Source organism: Oratosquilla oratoria, chromosome 30 (genome assembly GCF_046742065.1).
Source record: "Oratosquilla oratoria isolate Oo_2021 chromosome 30, ASM4674206v1, whole genome shotgun sequence".
NCBI classification, from domain to species: Eukaryota; Metazoa; Arthropoda; class Malacostraca; order Stomatopoda; family Squillidae; genus Oratosquilla; species Oratosquilla oratoria.
Window position 1 is genome coordinate 51,383,169 of NC_134806.1, and position 7,087 is coordinate 51,390,255.

Sequence of the window (7,087 nt, forward strand, 5' to 3'; positions counted from 1 at the left end):
CGGATAATGGAGAATTTTCCGAATTTCGGGGAGTTCCCCATTGAGAAGTATTTCTTCGAAGGAGACTATCAAAATTATGGAGGTTTTTTTTCCAATATTGGAGAGTTTCCAAATTTTGGAGAGTTCCCAATAAGACTATCAAAATTATGGTTTTAGTTCTCAATATTGGAGAGTTTCCGAATTTTGGGGAGTTCCCAATAAGACGATCAAAATTATGGTTTTAGTTCCCAATATTGGAGAGTTTCCGAATTTGGGGGAGTTCCCAATAAGACTATCAAAATCATGGTTTCTGTTACCAATATTGGAGAGTTTCCGAATTTTGGGGAGCTCCCAATAGGACGATCAAAATTATGGTTTTTTGTTCCCAATATTTCCGAATTTTGGGGAGTTCCCAATAAGACGATCAAAATTATGGTTTTTGTTCCCAATATTGGAGAGTTTCCGAATTTTGGGTGAGTTTCCAATTGAGAAGTATTTGTACGATGTAGACGATAAAAAATGTGTTTTTTTTTTTCAATATTGGAGAGTTCCCAATTGAGAAGTATCTCTACGATGGAGACGATCAAAATTAAAGAGTTTTTGTTACCAATATTGGAGAGTTTCGAATATTGATGTTTTAGAATTTTAGAGATTTTCATATTTTCTTTGTCATAATTTTTATCAGTTATGAATTTCTGAGAATTTCGGAATTTGAATTCCGAATAATAATGTAAAAAAAAATATCTAGTTCCGAATTTTAGAGAATTCCTAATTATAGAGCTTCTAATATTCGAAAGTTTGAATTTAAACGTGTTTCCTATTTTTATATATTTTTTGTTTTTAGTGTTGTATGGTTATGAATAGAGTTCCGAATATTAGAGAGTTTCGAATATTGGAACGTTCCGAATTGTTGAGAGTTCCAACAGAAAACGGCGGTGAGGAGGAAGAGGAAAAGCGTAGAAGGAGGAGAAAGATAAGAAAAGGAAGAGGAAGGGAGGAGGAAGAGAAGAAAATGAAGTGGAAAGGAGTAGGAGGAGGAAGAGAAGAGAATGAAGAGGAAGGGAAGAGAAAAAGAATGAAAAGGAAGAGGAAAGGAGGAGGAGGAAGAGAAGAAAAAGGAGTTGGAGGAAGGGAAGAGGAGGAGGAAGAGAAGGAGTAGGAGGAAGTGGAAGGAAGGAGGAGGTGGAGGAGGAAACGAAAGGGAGGAGGAAGAAGAAAGAGGAAGGGAGGAAGCTACACTACTAGTTTAGGTAACTAACTAGCAAGCGCATAACCGATCTAGTTTCCACCTGGGTTGTAGTTGAACTAGTCCGTTATTCTAGGATCAAGAAAACCAGTTGTTTTTGTAAATGGTGAATTAGCCTTACTAGCAAGCGAACTAGTGGATGACTAGTTATTATGCGGTTACTAGTTACTTTGGTAACAGGTAGATTAGGTGAGTTACGTAACTAGCAAAGGCTAGTTGCCCGAGTTGTGACGCCAGTACCAGGTGGGCTAGTTGTGGTTTCTTGGTAGCAGGTGAGCTAGTTGTTAAATAGTTAGCAGATGTACTTTTCCCTGTCGATTAACGCATGTTTCTATTATTCAAGTTAATGGATTCCATGTGCCTACTTTATTGCATATCTATTTGTATTTATCTTATTTGCTTAATTGTATTTTTTTGTTTTGTTTATTCATTTCTTTGTTTATTTTGTTTTAATTCTGAAGTCGTTTTGTAATTCAAAATAAAAACGACTTTTATGTATTTTTTACATTTATATTTTATATGTTTCTTCAGATGTATCTATTTATTTTTGTTTATCTATTTATCCTATTCATTTATTTGTTTATTTATTTATTTATTATTATTTTTTTTTAACTCTGAAGTCGTTTTGTCATTGCCGGAAGCTCCATTTGCTAGATTTGGATTTTGGTACATATTTGTTATCTTTATTTTTTCTCTAATAATTCTATAATATAATAATTATTCTATACACTTATTGTCGACATAATTGTATTTAAACACAAAGAACGACAAAAACCCATTTGCATAGTCATGATACATCGTGGGTCAGGTTGGGCTGTCCGCAATTGTGCATCTTTGACCGCTTACGTAAAGCAGACTTGCCGATCTACGCCTGCGTCGTCCAGCCGGACCTCTCTCTCTCTCTCTCTCTCTCTCTCTCTCTCTCTCTCTCTCTCTCTCTCTCTCTCTCTCTCTCTCTCTCTCTCTCTCTCTCTCTCTCTCTCTCTATCTCTCTCTCTCTCTCTCTCTCTCTCTCTCTCTCTCTCTCTCTCTCTCTCTCTCTCTCTCTCTCTCTCTCTCTCTCTCTCTCTCTCTCTCTCTCTCTCTCTCTCTCTCTCTCTCTCTCTCTCTCTCTCTCTCCCCCCCACCTTGGTGACAAAATGATATATTTTTTTAGGAATCTTAGGCATACTAAGATTGCTTGTAAGTTTCATTCCCACAATCGTATTGGATATTTCCACAATTATTGTTATATGTCATATGTACCAAATGTTCTTTCTCTCATATATATACTGGGCGGCAATCCAAACACATCCACATTATAAACAAGTAGAACTCCATACAACAAGCGAATTTAAAAGACGACTTGGAAAAATAAGTTGTCGTTTGAATCAATTAGGAAATAAAATTAAGTACATAAAATAAGAAATAGAATATATATCGATTCATGTTTGCGGGAATGAAATATGAAGTGTTAATCAAGATTAATTTAACCTTCTCACGGTTGGGTCAGTACAAAATGGTAAGCTGCTTACATTAGAAAATGGATCCATCAAATTGTTTACCAATAGGGATCGTTGAAAAAGAAATCTGCATTGTCAGGGGTACCATATTGGCGATAGCCATAACAACAATTATAACAGTTATTAATTAACATTATTAACAATGATTATATCAAAATCCTAACCTTGTTGAGAGGAAAGGAGGTTAAATATGAAGGTTATCGTAACGATATGAGATTAATTACTTTACTTCTGCGTCGTTGCCATGGAGATAACCTCCAAACAAAAAATCCAAATCACGTGACTAAACTGTTCACACTTAGAAACTCCTTTCATACAAATTAGTACTTTCTTCTTTTTTGTTTACTTTGATGGTACCCACTCGGTAATAAAAGTGTTTATGTGTTTTTCTACAATCGCAGAAATATAATTTATATGTCTGACTTTTGTGAAAATAGATACAAAGAAACATACTGAAGTGTTATGTTGGTAACCCTGATTGTTGTCTTGCACTTATCGTTGCACACGATAATCTCAGAATGCCACAAATATGTTAAATTATATAATTCTCTAATAATAACAAATGCAGTAAATTTTAATAGCATTCGTCTTTTCATTTTTATTTCTGTCATATCAAAGTGTAAAAGGAGATTGATTCATTCTTTTTTCTTTTCGAGTGTACCCTAACTCTTCGAGTTACAAAAGCAAAAAGCATTATGCGTGTACCCGTACGAGCAGGGTGATATATATGCGCACAGGCGAATGGAGTTGTTCATTTGTTCCTCTTCCAACTCACATGTAAAAGAACACTTGAACTTGTTCAGGCATCAAGCCACAGCTTAGCCCTGCAATCCCATTGAAAGGGGTTCATTCATCGACACTCGAACGCAAGTACCAGCACTCTTCGTTGTTTGAAGTTCCAACCTTCAATTCACTAGTGCATCTTACTCATTCTCATTCGTTTGTGTACTAATGCAAGTAGTTGATGGCTTTATCAATCGAGTTTATGATCATCTATCACATTAGTAATTAATTCAATATTTGTATTAATGGTTAATAAATTAATTAATATGATACATTTCATAAAAGTAATTCATCGACAGCAATGGAACGCGTGCCAATTCCCTTGTTATCACGCAAACATTTATATTAATAACTTTATCAATAAATTGCATTTAGGGTAAAATAAAAAGGTAATTTCACAACTAAATCGAATTTGTGGTCAGCATGTTAGTGACCCTTTATGATGCTTTCGCGCCCTGCGGTGGTGTAAGCTGTGAGGGAAGAGAGTACAGGCGGATTCGACCTTGACTCGGCTGCGGCCGACGATGCTCGGCCCGAGTCGGGCGACGCGGCACGTCATCAGGTTTCGTCGTCTGCAACCGTTGGCGCGGCGAGCGGCTTCGAAAGCCCTTCCTGCACAACTTTTATCTACATTTTTAGATCACATCCTTTGCACGTAATCAGTCATTGTACTCGAACACGAATACCTCCTTTGTTCACAATCACACTCGCAGATGGAATATCAAACGTAAACAACGGTTTGTACCCAATGACATTGTATAAAAAAAAAAAAAAAGCAGTTGGAGTAGTAATTTCTGCAGACTGCTTTCGGGGCATGCAAATGTTGTTGTACTTGTACTGTACACAGCGAATATCCACCAGCCACTTCACCATTAGACGACCGAGTGGTGGAGGAAGCTGGCCTGAATGAAATAGTCAGACGGCAGCCAGACATTTCTTCTACACTATTAGCGATCGCCATGCCATTAACTCGCATTAGCCATTAAATTAAAAATGTCAACGATATATATACATGAACACAACAGGAATTCTAAAGATATAAAATGAGAAATATAATTCCACGGAATATGATAATTATTAACCAACAGTTCAGTAGCATTAATGTGGAAAATATCCACCAGGGAGAAAGGGCACTCGTTGGACACAGTACCCTGCTCTCCCCTTCAACAAAGTTTATAAACTTCTTACGCATACCCGCGGAAGCCTAAACTGAGACGACGTTCTAATTCTGGCGCGTCACAATGCCAGTAACCGTTTACAAATTTTAATAAAACCGTTTACATTAGCAAAGTATACCGACAAGAAAATTTTAGGATGTAGAATATAAGTGAATGAAGACATTCTACTTCTGGCGCGTCACAATGCCAGTAACCGTTTACAAATTGACAGACAAATGGAAGATAGTAATCCAAGTACATAGGGTTATAAGGTTTCAGAATATATGTGGTTATAGGGGTCTATCTGCAAAAACCTAGGAGAAGTTCGTAAATAATCTCTAACCTAACTTTAACCCTTAACTCTAACCAAAATTTATATATTTTTGAAAATTAAATATAGTTATCCAAGTACCTGAAGTGATAGGGTATCAGAATATATATGGTTATGGGGGTCTATATGCAAAACCCTAGGAGGAGTTCCTGAACAAACAAACAAGTAAACAAACAAACAGACTGACAGACAAATGAAAGATATTTTTCCAAGTACCTTGGGTTATAAGGTTTCAGAATATATATGATTATAGGGTCTATCTGCCAAAACCTAGGAATAGTTCGTGAATAATCACTCACCTAACCATAACCCACCTATATGGTTATGGCGGTCTATATGCAAAACCCTAGGAAGAGTTCCTGAACAAACAAACAAGTAAACAAACAAACAGACTGACAGACAAATGAAAGATATTTTTCCAGGTACCTTGGGTTATAAGGTTTCAGAATATATATGGTTAGAGGCTCTATCTGCCAAAACCTAGGAATAGTTCGTGAATAATCACTCACCTAACCATAACCCACCTAACTTTAACTCATAACCCCAACCAAAATTATTTGTTTTAATGAAATATAGTTATTCAAGTACCTGGAGGTATAGGGTATCAGAATATATATGTTTATGGGGGTCTATCTGCAAAACCCTAAGAGGAGTTCGTGATCAAACAAACAAACAAACAGACAGACAGACAGAGGCTACTACTTTATTATAGATTATTATTATTATTATTATTATTATTATCATTATTATTATTATTATTGTTATTATTATTATTATTATTACTATTATTATCATTATCATTATAACAATTATTATTATTATCATTATCATTATTAATAATGATAACAAATAGATAAATATAGTATCTTATTTTTGTCAGCTCACTGTCCTCATACTTTCTAGATGCGGGCACACCTACCAGTATATCGAAGACCTATCACCCACAAACATAATATCATGTAAAGACTTTTTTCCTCGTCTTATTTCCTAACCGCCCATCTACCAAGTCTCTATTTCTATGTTACCTCAGGAGATTTGACTGGTTCCCTATTTTCACTAATTGACATAGCAACAGTCACACCCACATGATATATATATATATATATATATATATATGTATGTATATATACATATAAATATATATACATGTATGTATATATATACATACATATATATATGTGCGTGTATGCATATATGTATATATATACATATATATATATATATATATATATATATATATATATATCTTTAACCATTGTCTTCATTTTACCTAGTCGTTCATTTAAGCTGTCGTAAGACGATTTTGTTAACCTGATAGAAACCCGCCAGGAGCAAAATTATCAAGAATATCACGGCTACGTTTTCTATCCAGAATAAAATCGAATGGCTTGAGAAAGAATAAAATAACTGATATAGGAGTGGGAAACTGTATATTTATGTGTGTGTATATATAAATGTTTGGAATGTCAGCCACGCTGTTGCTAAGGTCATACACCCTTGAGAACTAGAATAGAGAGATTCTAGATCTGCAATTCTCAGTCAAGGGTATATTTACCCCTCTGGGGTAGAAAAATCATATGGTAGAGGGTACATATATCACAAATGAAAATTTAGTAATCTGAAATACGACACACGTGTTTAGGATTAAATAATATTATAATATACCTATAATTTGACTAAAAATCCTATAATACGCTATATTTAATCCCTGGGGATTAAATAGAAAATACATTATAAAAGAGAATAATAATGAAAATGAAAAAAACAGACCCAAGGTATGTTTTGCAAGATCTCGACGGTATGACGTCATGTCGCCGAGCATATATTCTATAGGAGTTCATGCTCTCAGTAACACCAGTCATGGTGGTAAGAATAGAAAGTGAATATAAGTTTCTTTGAAATGCTATTGAATTAATCTAAACTGTGAATGAACATAAGATTATACAGTCTCATGTGTGTACGGGTGTATACACACAGATATGTATTTGCTCATGCACACACACACACACACACACATACACACACACACACACAGTTTGTTGGAGTAGTGGTTAACGTCCCACCTTCTCACACTGGAGGTCTGAAATCC